We start from the raw sequence: 15,626 nt of genomic DNA, 5'->3' as shown, positions 1-15,626 counted from the left end.
GAGTCTTCGGAGTCTAAGAGACTTGGCTTTGAGAACCACCCCCCTGATGTCTTAGGCAAATTTCTTAGACTCTCTATGTCACAGTTGATGTATCTGTAAAGTAGACATAATAATGGCATCTCTCATAGGGTTGCTGGTGTTATTAAAGGTGACAAAAAATATATGAATTGCCTAGCAAAGTGTCTGGAACATAGTGAGGGACTCCAAAGTGGTAACTTCTATTGTCAGCCCTGCCTCTGCCTTGGGCAGCAGTACTGGGTACCTAGAACTAGGAGTCCAGGGTGAATGCCACATGAAGCCCACATCCACCCCGAGAGTTTCCCTCTTCTTCCATGGGCAGCTCATGCCACAGTAGTGCAGAACATAGCATTCTTTGTTTCAGCCCTGCAGTATTCTGACAATTCTGAAGGAGGAGTTCTGGAGGCTAATTTTCTCTCCTTGTGGAGCCTTCCCTAGGCTCGGGCAGATTGCAGGACTGAAGCGAACTGCCAGATAGCAGAGATGGTAAATTGAAGGCACAAGGTGGGGGAGTGGGGTGTTGGAGGGGGTGCTGGTGAGGGCAGCGGTGTTAGTGATTAACTTCACCACAGATGTAACCAACACTGCCTTGAGTAGGTGGTCAATAAACAAGTTGATATATTGATGGGATATATTATACCACTTCCCAAAGAATTTGAAAGCCCAAGCAAAGGTAGCATAAAACTTAAAATCAATTAACTATATTAACAAAGATGGGCCAGATTTTAGTCTCTTCATGTAATCAAACAAATATTTACAATTTGCCAAAGTGTATCTTGGCAAAAGTGTAGCCTGTCCATCAAGATTCTTCCACAATCTGCTTGTTAAAGGCTTTCACAGACCAAGCAGTAACACTCAAAACACTGATTTAGTTGTGACTAACACTTCATGGCTGATAATTGTGGTTTGTTTGGGGGCAATATTATGGAAAAATAAATTATGGTGGTCTTGAATCCATGTTGGACAAGTTATTAAGTAAAAGGTCCACACTCTGGGGGAATATGGATGAGAGAAGGGAAGCCAGCATTAAGATAACTAAAGGAAAGGGAAAACCATGGCCTTTCTCGATTTTAAAAAAATTGGCATAAGCAGGGGTCACTGAAAATAAAATGATTTCATACAGTTCTCATGACAGTATCCTAAAGGCTAGAGTCCAGTGATATAATTAATTCGGAGTATTTAACACTTATATTTTCAGCTTAAATCATAACAATTTCATCATTTCTGGTTTTTATACTGATTAGAGTGCCTGCCAGTCAACCATAATGTCCCTCAATTGAGTAATTGTAAATAGTACTTTGATAGTCACAATATTTCATTTGTTAAATTTTGCATCTTAAATTTACCAATGAGAGCTCAGTTTCAGTCAATATCTTCACACAGTTATCATATAATCAAGTCCTAAGGTTTGCCTTAAATGAATTAAAATTATCTGTATTTGATTTATATGTCATAAAGTTTCATTTTTCTGGGTTTGGGCTTTAGCTGTGCTATAATTGTCTTGACTTTTCTCTGTATCTTCATATTATATCATAATAATGTGGAAAGATAATATATAAAGACAATTTCCAAGGCTGAAGGCCTTTTACTCATTATGAAGTCTTACATGTTTTGATACTTGTGAAAGTATCGTAAGTTGACCAATACTTGAAAGGTCAAGGAAACAGCCACAAACAAAGTGTGGGGCATTGCTGATGGGATCCTTATATATCCCTGAACCTAGTTCCAGGACCACCTTCAATATAACACCAAGAGGGGGCATCAGTGTCTGGCACGACGTGTCAGTCCCCCTGCTGGAGCCAATGGACAGACATTCACTGTGAAGAACTAGGGACTTTTCTGTAAATTGCTTCTTTTTATTTATTTATTTATTTATTTATTTATTTTTTCTCTTTTTTTTTTTGGAGACAGAGTTTCGCTCTTGTTACCCAGGCTGGAGTGCATTGGCATGATCTCAGCTCACCGCAACCTCCACCTCCCAGGTTCAAGTGATTCTCCTGCCTCAGCCTCCTGAGTAGCTGGGATTACAGGCATGTGCCACCATGCCAGGCTAATTTAGTATTTTTAGTAGAGATGGGGTTTCACCATGTTGGTCAGGCTGGTCTCGAACTCCTGACCTTGTGATCCACCCACTTCGGCCTCCCAAAGTGCTGGGATTACAGGTGTGAGCCACCGTGTACATTACTTCTTTTAAACCCCTGTAAGGTTGGTAAAGTAATCTCCATTTTAATGAGTTCACAGATGAGAAAATGGGTTCAGAGAATTTAACTGAGTGGTTTACCCATAAAATGGCCAAACCAGAACAAACCACTATATTTTCACTCTAGGTCCAGGGCTCACAATACTCTATCGCTTTAGCCACACCCTCCCTTTTTGTTCTTGAGAGACAGCGCCCACCAGCGCTTCATATTTCCTGTTCTGCCTTCGGCTGTGGGTTGATTCATTCACACATTTATTTATTTATTCATTCAACATATGTATACAGAGGCCCTATTAAGTTCTAAGAGCTCTGCTTGCTATTGGAAATGCAGCCATGAACAAGAGATACAGGGTTCTTGCTCTTGTGGAGTTTGTGTTCTAGTGGGAAACCAGTCACCAAGTGAGAAAATATTACATGAGATGAGTGTTGCCATGACATTGGAGGAGGAGGTGAGATTCTGGCTCAGGTCATCTTTGAACTGCAATTTGAAGGCTCGTATCATGACTCTATTTTGTCATGGCGTCACATTTGTAGAAATACCAATTTGATTTCCAAAAATAATAAAAATTAAAATTTAATGAGGTTTCTTGACAAAATGCCAAAGAGGAATTTTCTACATAACGTGATATGAATAACATTTCCTAAGCACATGCTGTGTGTGAGGCATAGGGCCTGTATTGAGTAGAAACTACTAATGCCCCCATTTTATAGATAAGGACACTATCTGTAAGACGACAGGGAGATTAAGTAACTACTCAAGATAGATGGTCACATAGCTAGTAAGTAATAAAAATGGAATTTAAATCCAAATATTTTGGCTCTTAACCACCATATTGTATGACTATGTAGAGGCAAGATTTCTTAAAAACCTCTTTCTTTTTCCCTTTTCTCCCTTTTCCTTCTATATGTAAAATGCCCAAACGATTGTTCTTCAAATTTAGTCTCCTGGTTTCTTGACTCCTCTTCTTTACTTTCTCTAGTTGGGCCTTTTAAAAAGGGCCATTTAGTGTCTAAGGCTTTTTTCCCATTGTCAATCAAACCATTAGCCTGGTTACCACAACTTAGGGTGAGCCCAGGATCTGACCAAGTAAGACAGAGTCCTCCCCTTTAGAAGGTATGTGGTGAATCAAATATGGAGGTGGGCATTCTTGCTTGAACAAAGAGGAGACATTTTGATGTTTTCACTTGCAAATGCTTTATAATTTCATCTTTTTTGTCTGTCAGAGAGGAGTCAGTGATATTAGCAATGCTAGGAGTAAGAAGAATGGCCAATCGGAAAAAAAGCATGTACCAAGGTCCTGGGCAGAGACAGCATGGAGCTTATGAGGTATTAAAAGCTATCCAGAGTGGCTAGGGAAGGGTAGGCAGCAAGGTAGACAACAGCCAGATGGTAAAGAGCATTATAAGCTTTGGAAATGATTTTATACTTCCTCTTTTTTTGTGGCAACCAACAGAATGGGAAACAATTCTTGCAATCTACCCATCTGACAAAGAGCTAATATCCAGAATCTACAAAGAACTTAAATTTACGAGAAAAAAATAAACAACTCCATCAAAAAGTGGGTGAAGGATATGAACAGACACTTTTCAAGTGAAGACGTTTATGCAGCCAACAACATATGAAAAAATGCTCATCATCACTGATCATTAGAGAAATGCAAATCAAAACCACATGGAGATACCATCTCACACCAGTTAGAATGGTGATCATTAAAAAATCAGGAGACAACAGAGGCTAGAGAGGATGTGGAGAAATAGGAACACTTTTACACTGTTGGCAGGAGTGCAAATTAGTTCAACCATTGTGGAAGACAGTGTGGTGATTCCTCAAGGATCTAGAAACAGAAATACCATTTGGCCCAGCAATCCCATTACTAGGTATATACCCAAAGGATTATAAATCATTCTATTATAAAGATACATGCACACGTATGTTTACTGTGGCACTGTTCACAATAGCAAAGACTTGGAAGCAACCCAAATGCCCATCAATGATAGACTGGATGAAGAAAATGTGGCACATATACACCATGGAATACTATACAGCCATAAGAAAGGATAGGTTCATGTTCTCGGCAGGGCCATGGATAAAGCTGGAAACCATCATTCTCAGCAAACTGACACAAGAACAGAAAACCAAGCATCACATATTCTCACTCATGAGTACTGAACAATGAAAACACATGGACACAGGGTGGGGAACATCATCACACACCAGGGCCTGTCGGTGGTGGGGAGGGCTAGCAAGGGGTGGGGGGATAAAGGAGGGATAGCATTAGGAGAAATACCTAATGTATACCTATGTAACAAACCTGCACATTCTGCACATGTACCCCAGAACTTAAAGCATAAGTTAGAAAAAATCTAGGTAGAACTTGGGACCATTCAATTAACTATGGAAGAATGGCAGGGGGAATTAGTCTTTTTGGGTTCTGTGCTAACAATATTTATACTCTATCAATTTAGCTAAGCTGGAATTACGTTTCTCATTATCCCCTTTCCTGAACAGTTCCAAATTAGTAGAGGCATTTTGCATGAGACTTTGAAAGCAGAAGTGAAGCAGCAGCCATATTCTTTTTACACTGGAATATTGATGCAGAGGCACCAGTGGCTATTTTAGCTCAGGCATGTTGTCATTTACCTATAGGTTTCCTTGCTGGCAAGGCTTGCAGCTTCTTCACCTCCTGCCAGATATTGTTTCTTCTTCTTCTTTTTTTTTTTGTCCAGACAGAATCTGGCTCTGCCACCCACACTGGAGTGCAGTGGCACGATCTCAGCTCATTGCAACCTCTGCCTCCCAGGTTCAAGTGATTCTCCTGCCTCAGCCTCCCAAGTAGCTGGGACTACAGGTGTGCACCACTATGCCTGGTTAATTTTTTGTATTATTAGTAGAGACAGGGTTTCACTATGTTGGCCAGGCTGGTCTCAAACTCCTGACCTCAAGTGATCTACCTGCCTTTACCTCCCAATCCCTATGCTGGGATTACAGGTGTGAGTCACTGTGCCTGGCCTGATACATATATTTTTTCTTTCTTTTTTTTTTTTTGAGGAGTCTCACTCTGTCACCCATGCTGGAGTACAATGGTGCAATCTCGGCTCACTGTAATCTCTGCCTCCAAGGTTCAAGCAATTGTCTTGCCTCAGCCTCCTGAGTAGCCAGGACTACAGGTGCCTGCCACCACATCTGGCTAATTGTTTTTTTTTTTTTTTCAGATGGAGTCTCATTCTATTGCCAGGCTGGAGTGCAGTGGCGCAATCTCAGCTCACTGCAACCTCCGTCTCTTGGATTCAAGCAATTCTCCTGCCTCAGCCTCCTGAGTGGCTGGGACTAGAGGTGCATACCACCATGCCCAGCTAATTTTTGCATTTTTAGTAGAGATGAGGTTTCACCATGTTGGGCAGGATGGTCTCGATGTCTTGACCTCGTCATCCACCCGCCTTGACCTCCCAAAGTGCTGAGATTACAGGTGTGAGCCACTGTGCCCAGCCTAATTTTTGTATTTTTAGTAGAGATGAGGTTTTCACCATGTTGGCCAGGCTGGTCTTGAACTCCTGTCCTCAAGTGATCTGCCCGCCTTGGCCTTCTATTATGGAGCTGGAGCCCAAAAACACTCACCCCAAGTCCTACCTGTCTGTGTGCTCCCCCTCCCATAAAGAGGGGTGGTCAGGGAACTCCTGTTTCACCAGCATCTCAAATGCTTCATTTCTATGCCGTGAATCTGCAGAAACTGCAGCGTATTCACTTTTAGTTTTGTTTTTCCAGCATCCAGTCTGCTCCTGGCATGAATAGGTTGTCCCGTATGGTTGAGTGGAGAGAGCACAGGGAAGTTGTGGGAAGGTGATGGATAACACAACAGTTAGTATGGACCATAAGTTATATTACTTGCAAAACTTTTTCCTCACAAAGTAGTTTATCTGAGCAAATGTAAAATGTATTTTCTCAGACAGTTAATTAAGCCAAATGCATAGTGAACAACTTGTGGGCTTTCCTGGAGTCACTTGGGCTTTGCATGCAGCCTTTGAATCTGGGGAGGATATCCATGAATAATTTAGTATCTGGGAATGTTACCTGAGAACTAGGACTCTGAGCTACTAATTAGCTGCCCAGAACTAAGAAGCTTTCTATGTTGTTCTTACTATATTCATAAAAGCATAATCATGTGAGATTATTTTCAAGGAATAACATCTTTAGCAATATTTTATGGTATTTTGTGTATTATGTGTGGGCTTTTGCATGTAAGTAGCTGAGAGGCAGGATGTATTTAGATGTGGAATTGTCTAAAAAATGAAGTTTAGAGGAGGAATGTGTGTGGGAGGGTGGGGGGGGCTGTTATTCTGAAAGACTTTGCAGTCAGAAGAGACACTAATTCCTTAGGTTAAAGGACAGTCACATGGATGAGTCTTAAGTGCTTACTGGTCCACACAAACCACTGGGAGGTCTGAAGAGCATGACTGAGTCCTCCCAGCCATAACCAGGATGGTGCCCTCTGTTAAAACAAGACAAACAGAATGTTAGACAAATTGAATGTAACAGACTTTAATTGGGCAAAGAACAATTTTCAAATTATGCCCCTGAAGCAGAATAAGTTTGGAGAGACTCCAGGGCTGCCTCATGGTCATAGAAGATTTATGGACAGAAAAAAGAAAGTGACATACAGAAAATGGAAGTGAGGTACAGAAACAGCTGGATTGGTTACAGTTTGGCGTTTGTCTCATCTAAACATGGTTTGAACAGTTGGCTGCCTTTGATTTGCCCAAATGTGGTAATGGGGACAAGAGTAGGATACATTCTTTTTACACATCTCATTAGGTTACATTTACTATGTATGGAGAAACCTTTAGGCTGAACTAAAAACACGTAAGGAGGCAGCTTGAGGCCAAACTTAATTGAACAATTCCCCTCTTTCAGAGGCTAAGCAAAACTTTAGGCATTCAAGTCACTCTGTCACCATTGTAAATGTATTTATTTGGTATCCCACTGAAACACAGCAGAACAGTGGGTTTTGTAAGGGGGGTACAAGGACGTCAGGTTCGTATTTTTTGGTAAGGGTTAGAGCAAAAGGGACTTCTTTACTATGCTGGAATCCCCTGTTCTCAGGAGGAAAAAACTGGTTTGCTTTGGGATCTGTCTGCTGCCTTGAGTTTCAGTTTGATTATGCTGCATTTGTCGTGAGTGATGACGTTTTAGTTTTGTCTGGTCTGTTGTGGCCTAGTGCACAAGCTCAGTTCAATACAATGGCATCTGGCAATTTTGTTTAAAACTTCTCTGCTCTTTCGGTCTGCTTCTCTCTTAGGTGAGAGTGTGACCAAAACTTTAGGCTTTGGCACTACTGTCAGTTAACATCATTTTGAGTTTCTGGTCTCAACATGTCATTCATAGGTGATGGTGTCCTCATGGTCATGCATTTCTTTGAGCTTTTGTCATTCCAGCTGAAGTGAGACCATTTGATATTCTACAGAAGGCTGTATGAAAACATTGCAAACTTTTGAGATGTGCCAGGGAGACTACAGTTATTACTATGAGGAAGATAATACTAAGAGTTCGGAGTATGCTTTTTAGCCAGAGCTTCCATAAACCAAACCAACTAAAATCAAATAGAGCAAAGAATGAGCTAGAAAAAAATCTACTAGTTTCAACAAAGAAGCCCATTAATTCCCTACAATAAAATCTCTATAATGCCCCATGTATTTATACATGTACATCAAGAAGTGTCAGCAACTCTATAGATTATTCTGTATTATACCAGTAAGCATTCAGAGCAATTGTATTATTTAGCATCACTTTAGCAAGATAATTTTTGAAAGTCTGTTGTGAACCCACAGAATTTGCAGTAGAATCTGATATAAAGCCTTTTATGAGCGACAAATTTCTATTCATGTCTAATTTATTCCAAACCACAGATAAAGGAAGCTAGCAAACTATTCCAATTCTGAAAAGTGAAGGCCTCCTGGCAATATTCTCTTTAACCTAGAATGTAGGTTAACAGAAATGGACGAATGTTCAGTTTCTGATTGCTGATGAACCAACAAATGCACCATTAAATTTCTCACCCAAACTTGCTTTTCATTTTCTATTCATCAAAGTATAAGGTTTCCCATATATAAGGTTGGCTGTGAAATCCTCCACAAATAAAAGTATGCCCCATGGGTGCACACAAGACCTCTTTTCTAGTTCTATTGTTCATAGGGGCATAAAGAAGGGAAAAATTAAGACAGGAAAGAGGCTCATGATAGCAGAGAAGTTTTGCTTTGTGATCTTAGGAAAGCTGTCCACATCTAGAATGCTATGTGCTTCTGGGGACAAACTCCCCTAGTAAGCTTTACCTCAAAGCCTCCATTGGGTGCCCAGTTCCAAGAGTCTGGACGGGCCCTTCTGGGCTGTGATATTATGGAACCAAGTTTCAGGGTCCTGAAGTTTTGCTGCAGTGTAGGTGGAAAGGGCAGTCTTTCTCTGATGTTTCCAGAAGACCCAGTCTCTGGGTTCTAGATTGTGAGGGGTTTAATTGTCCTCATTTGGTAATCATGAAAAACTTTCTTTACTGGGTAAAAATACACCTTGGCCTAATGCATTAAAGCCTTGCATCGTTTACTCATATCGGAATTTAGAAGCAGAAGACACATGAGGTTTTATTATTAGGACCATAGGCCTTCCAGTGACTATTTCATAAGGGGTCAACTTATGTTTTCCACTGGAAGTGGATCTCATTGTCATCAGTCTGCATTACCTTTGATCAGGAAATCTAGTCAATTCAGTTAGTTTTGCCTAATACTATTTATCTGCCGTACCTTATTCAATGATTTTACAACTTGCCAGTGAAATGAGTACTTTTATTGCTGGAGATTTCTCCAGTAATGCACCATGAAAGAAACATATTTCCTAATAACGTTTTAGCTACTGTTATAGTATCAGTATTCTTGCATGGGAAAGCTTTTATACAACCAGAAAACATGCATTGAAAATGACAACTGAATGAAAGCCCCCCATTAAATGTTAAAATCCTACTACCAGGTAGCAGAAATGTACCTGAAGTTTTGATTGTATTCCCAGGATTACGGGTTTGACAAATCAAACATTGGTCATAAACCATTTTAGCAATTTAGAACAGTCATCACACTAACATATATGTGTGTGTGTGCGTGTGTGTGTGTATATATATATATATATATATTTTTTTTTTTTTCTATTTGGATCATTGTATTGCTTCCATGATAAGCTTAGGAAAGGCACAGCTTTTAATAATGGAAGTTTTAACCAAAAAGGACCAGATAGCCATCCAGGCTCTCCATTAACCCATGCTTTATATTGAATTTATAGTCTTTTAAATAGTAGTTTTATTTTTCCAATTCAGGTGCATAGGTAATTATACCTGAATTGGAGAAACAAACTGGTATTTAAGAGGATATAAATGTAATAACTCAATTTAATAGTTGGTTTGTCATAGGTAATTTGAGTTGGACCATGGAGCTCTCTTGAACTGCAAATCACATTTTAGTATTGGCTGATTTAGCATGAAAATCTGGCAGAGTATTTGTTTGGTATTAATTCTTGTCCTGCTGGGTTTGCAGTTTTATAATCCAATCAATTTATTCATTAGAGTTCTGGGAATTTTTACCCAATCTAAATGATATGATCCTAAAGTTATCCAAAGCCTGTATTCCAGCATGGTTGTCAGGGGTCTTTCCATGAACCTCCTTAAAGATACAATATTTTAGGATTATACTTGCTTACAAGCTTTCAGAAAATGCATTAGAATCAAGCAACTGGCCAGGTGTGGTGGTTCATGCCTGTAATCCCCGCAGGTCGGGAGGCCAAGGCGGGCACATCACCTGAGGTCAGGAGTTTGAGACCAATCTGGTCAACATGGTGAAACCCAGTCTCTACTAAAAATACAAAAATTAGCTGGGGGTAGTGGCAGGTGCCTGTAATCGTAGCTACTCAGGAGGCTGAGGCAGGAGAATTGCTTGAACCCAGGAGACAGAGGTTACAGTGAGCTGAGCTCGCACCACTGCACTCCAACCTGAGTGACAGAGCAAGACTGTCTCAAACAAACAAAGAATTAAACAATTAACTGTGGAAATGACTTAAAATGGTCATGTTAAAGATACAACTTACGAGAAAATTTTATTTCTGTGGCCTATAATAATTTAATATAATAACCATAATTATGACTGATAACATACCAAGACATATCAGAATTTTAGGAACCTCATACAATTTTGGAACATATATTGATAACATAGTCATAAAATATAACTCGAAAGTTAAACATCATTTCTCATTTGACAATGCTTCCCATGTAACTTAACATATCAAATAAATCTGTTAATTATCTTAAAGGAGCCTCCTTTAGGAGGCTTTAAGGGCCTTCTGCAACATCCCAAAGTTAGTTTTCAGTCAAAAGATTTAATTTTAAATTTGATTTTAGAAAGCTTGTTAAATATGTCAAAGGTTTAAAACAATCAAAACAGGATCAAAGGTGACTGTAAAATAATAGTGATGCGTAAATATAAATGTGATATAAAATAATAGTGATGCGTAAATGACAATTTAAAGTTTTTATTTTTTTTTTTGAGATGGAGTCTCACCCTGTTGCCCAGGCTGGAGTGCAATGGTGTGATCTTCGATTTTGGCTGGGATTACAGGCACCCGCCACCGTTCTCCAACTAATTTTTGTATTTTTCGTAGAGACGGGGTTTCACCATGTTGGCCAGGCTGGTCTTGAACTCCTGACCTCATGATCCTCCCACCTCGGCCTCCCAAGTGTTGGGATTACAGGAGTGAGCCACCGTGCCTGACCAAAGTTTTTAAAAAGCAGTACTCTGGTTTCTCTTCAGATCATATAAATGTTTAGCTTTTTAAAGTTTTTAAAAAGCAAAAATCTTTATTCTTTGATAGAGAGGAAACTCAGTTTTCCAAACAATCAAGAGACCTAAAAAAGACAGCATGAAACAGAATCTCTCTTCTTTCTTTTTTCTTTTTTGTGCACTTTACTCAAAAGGTAAACAAAAATATTTTACCAGCTCTTATTAACAATACATGAAATTCTTGTTCAAAATATAAAACCAAATCCTACTTTTGTATCAGTGTGTTATCAATACTAACGCTAACTTGAGCAATCTTATAAACAAATCCATTCAATCCCAATCAGCTTGTTACCACACAAGATTTCAGTAAAGCTTTTATAATTTTTTTTACACAATTTCATTCTATTCTTTTTCTCTTTTCAACTTTCTATATTAATTTAATCTATATCATTTTTATTCCTTTATTTTGAAACAAACTTTAAATAACTTCTAATTTTGACAAAATTATTTGTTTTTCAACAAGTACATATTTTCATGCCTTTACAATGTTCCTCACCAAAAACATATATTGCTTTTCTTTATACACTCTGCATACAAAATTATTTCTCTAGTAAACAACTGTAAATCTAGTAGTTTTTTTTTTTTTTTGAGATAGAGTCTCACTCTGTCACCTAGACTAGAGTGCAGTGGCGCAATCTCAGCTCACTGCAACCTCTGTCTCCCGTGTTCAAGTGATTCTCCTGCCTCAGCCTCCTGAGTAGCTGGGATTACAGGCACGTGCCAGCATGCCTCGCTAATTTTTTGTATTTTTAGTGGAGGTGGGGTTTTACCATGTTGGCCAGGCTGGTCTCAAACTCCTGACCTCAGGTGATCGTCCCACATCGGCCTCCCAAAGTGCTGGGATTATAGGCGTGAGCTACCACGCCAGGCCAATCTATTAATTTTAGTTTCATTTATTAGCTACAAATTCAACTTAGTAACCCTAATTTCTAGTGAAATTCTAGGAAGTAAGTAATTTTGAACTGTTTTATATGAGTATTTGTAGATGAAAACCAGTTCGTAATTTTTAAGAAAGATGTTTCCTACAATTTTTTAAGTAACAAATCTAGATACATTTAGTTTCCTTATACCATATAAAAATAAGATGCAAAGTATATAAACTTAAACATGCTTAATAATTAATGTTTCAGTATTTTAACTTAGAAATGACTTGACATTTTATGACTACCTATTAGTTGATTTAATACAACATGAGTTTAAGATTTTAAGTTACTGAAAAGAGTTGTGAAACTATGACACTTGTACCCTCCCTGACATCTTCTCCAGTTGTACAGGTCCCAAGTACTCATGTGGTACCAAAGGATGACCAGGAAGGGCAGGGACCATCTAGGTCCTGAATTTACACACTGCCTATAGAGCTCAGGACAGAGGACAGAGCTGGGAAGAGGACCCCTGGAGGATTCAACATCTCCCAGAATAGCCAGAAGGCAAAGCTGGACCAGGGAAGAAAGGGCCATACTGGGCTACACTCTGCCTTGCATCTGGCCATCCAAGCACTGAGAAAATGTACCTAGGCCTCAGCATGGCTACTTGTCAAGACTCCAGAATCCAAAGGTTCAAAACCAAGCACACAGTAAGATGTGTGCTTCAGGGAAGCCCAGCGACCAGCCCTTACCACTTTAGCTCACAGAAATCAAGTATCAAAAATATTACAGAAGAAGCAATTTCATAACATTAAAGGTATCAGATACAGCATAAACCTCTCTGACCAGTATATTCAGATAAAGAAGCCTGAATTATATTAAACTGACAATTATGAATTCATTTTTATTTTACTAATAATTTTAAAACCAGCTTTATTTACAAAATATTATCACATAGCATAACACATATAGACATATAGAAATACAGACAGACAGAAGCAGGTCTTTTTTTTTTTTTTTTGAGACAGAGTCTTGCTTTGTCACCTAGCTGGAGTGCAGTAGCGCAATCTTGGCTCACTGCAACCTCCTTTGTCCAGATTCAAGCGATTCCCTGCCTCAGCCTCATGAGTAGCACCACCACACCTGGCTAATTTTTTGTATTTTAGTAGAGACGGAGTTTCACCATGTTGGCCAGGATGTTCTCAATCTCCTGACCTCGTGATCTGCCCGCCTTGGCCTCCCAAAGTGCTGGGATTACAGGTGTGAGCCACCACACCCAGCGTTATTTTATTATTATTATTTTTTTGAGACAGAGTTTCGCTCTTATTGCCCAAGCTGGAGTGCAATGGCATAATCTTGGCTCACTGCAACCTCCGTCTCCCGGGTTCAAGCAATTCTCCTGCCTCAGCCTCCCAAGTAGCTGGGACTAGAGGCATGCACCACCATGCCCAGCTAACTTTTGTATTTAGTAGAGACGAGGTTTCACCATGTTGGTCAGGCTGGTCTCGAACTCCTGATCTCAGGTGATCCACCCGCTTCGGCCTCTCAAAGTGCCGAGATTACAGGCATGAGCCACCGCGCCCGGCAGAAGCAGGTCTTATAACTTTCATAAAGAATTCTCATTTGCTGGCTTTCAAATAGTTTTTCTTTTTCCCATTCAGACTACCAATCTTCCAATGACCTGTTTTATTGCTCTGAGTAATCATCAGCTAGGCAACACCAAATTTGTATTTCTAATAAGATGACTCTTAGGTGAAACATGGTAGAAAGTTTGTATCTCAAAATCACAGAGCTGGCCTTGGGCCTAAATATTGTATCATCATTTGTCCAAACCAAAGAAAAAGGGTATAGGTAAGGCACAGTTAACATTACAAGAAAAAGTTAAACGGGAGAGTTCCCTGTCCCCCCTTTGCAGAATATGTGACAAGGTGTGGCTCATCTGTTTGGCCACCCATGCTCAAATCCCTTATTGGATTGGGAGCAGATGGGTAGCTGAAGGAGCAGAGGTGAGCGCTTTTGGCTGCCAGCCCCACAGTAGCATCTAGGAGTGGGTGCCTGCAACTCCCAAAGCCCAAGTGAGCATTTTACAGTGCTCTTTTAGCTCTGCCATCTTTGGACAGCTTAAGTGTTAACAAGCTCAATGCCCTCTTGGTACCTGGGTCCTTGTCAGGCATCCAAGAAGAATCAGGTCACATGGACAAATTGAAGGATGGTAAATGTGTGGGACTTTATTGCTGGGTGGAAGTAGCTCTCAGGAGGATGGATGGGGAGCTGGAGAGGAGATGGAGTGGGAAGATGATCTTCCCTTGGAGTTCAGCTGTCCTGTAGTCAATCTCTCCGACCATCCCTAGCCAAACTCCTCTTGACATTCAGACACTCCTTCTCTGCCATGCCACTCTTCTGCTCCTTTGCTCTTCTGCTCATGGAGCTTTGGGTTTGAGGTTTATATGGGTACAGAATATGGGGGTGTGGTAGGACAAAAGGCAACATTTGGGGATGAAAACAGAAATGCCTCTTCCCATTTAGGGCTGTGGGTTTCCAGGCTTGAGAGTGGGGCCCTTCCTGGGGAACTGCCCTCTTCTACCCAGTATTTCCCTGTCTCCTGTCCATATCAAAACTGCCTTAAACAAAAGACTTGTTATATAAATTTGAAACAATGGTAAGAGTTTCTAGTGACTCAGTCCTCCCTCTCTTCTTAGTGTACAGAGGAACACACCCTTAAAAATGAAGACTTTTTCATAGATGTAAATTTTTTTACAAAGGGTTTCAAAATAGCTAAATGCCAGAAAGTTATATTTTTGGACTGATTTAGTTCAATAGTTAATCTTTTTAATTTAGCTACTGTTTCTTGGCTAAAATTACTGAGTTCAGGGTGGAACTCATTAAGAAGAAAAAGTGCAAAGAACAGATTCTCTATGACTGGACTCAGCACTCAGCATAGATAGCTTTGAAAGAAAAAAAAAAGAAGCAAACATACTTCACTTGAGGGCTTATCTTTTATAAATACTTTATTCAAGATAGCTTTTTTTTTTTAGACTTTAGGGTGGGATAGTAACTAAGCAAAAGTTTAGTTAGATTTAATTTTTCTTACCAATCAGTTGCATAAGTCTTTTATTTGCCTCATATAAAGAGTCTTTTAAAAGAGGGAATAAAAATTTTGAAACCTTTTTAGAAGTTTCTGCACATCAATAAGCCTCCCTGGATGAGACTTATTTGGGAGCCCTCATTTTAAATGCATTCTTAAAGTGCAATGTTATTCATTTGGAATGTTCCACAGGGATTTAAAACTACTGATACAGACAGGAGGCAGGGAAATACTGAGTAGAACAGGGCACTTGCCCTGCAAAGGCCCCACTCTCAAGCCTGGAAACCTGTGGCCCTAAATAAGAACAGGCATTCCTGTTTTCATGGCCAAATGTTGCCTTTTGGCCTGCCATACCCCCCTATCCTGTACCCATATAAACCCCAAACCTCAGCCTCCAGAAGCTGATGAGCAGAGAAACAGATGAGTGGCAGAATGGCATGACAGAGAAGAAGAGAAGGTGCACCTGAACATTGAGAGGAGTTTGGCTGGGGGTGGCTGGAGAGGAGATCAGCTGTGGGATGGCTGAACTCCAGGGTAAGACATCTTTCCACTCCATCCCCTTTCCAGCTCCCCATCTATCCTGCTTAGAGCCACC

General features: G+C 40.0%; 1 long non-coding RNA gene across 1 annotated transcript in view; it reads right to left on the bottom strand.

Annotated features, from left to right (window-relative positions):
• The window catches only part of LOC105716295 (uncharacterized), a 217,380-nt gene that overhangs the window by 18,310 nt on the left and 183,444 nt on the right, over positions 1-15,626 (bottom strand). The gene's annotated exons all lie outside the window — the stretch shown is intronic.

This window comes from Aotus nancymaae, unplaced genomic scaffold (assembly GCF_030222135.1).
Source record: "Aotus nancymaae isolate 86718 unplaced genomic scaffold, 86718_ANA_hifiasm-v0.15.2.pri h1tg000025l, whole genome shotgun sequence".
NCBI classification, from domain to species: Eukaryota; Metazoa; Chordata; class Mammalia; order Primates; family Aotidae; genus Aotus; species Aotus nancymaae.
This window is presented reverse-complemented; position numbering and strand designations above follow the sequence as displayed.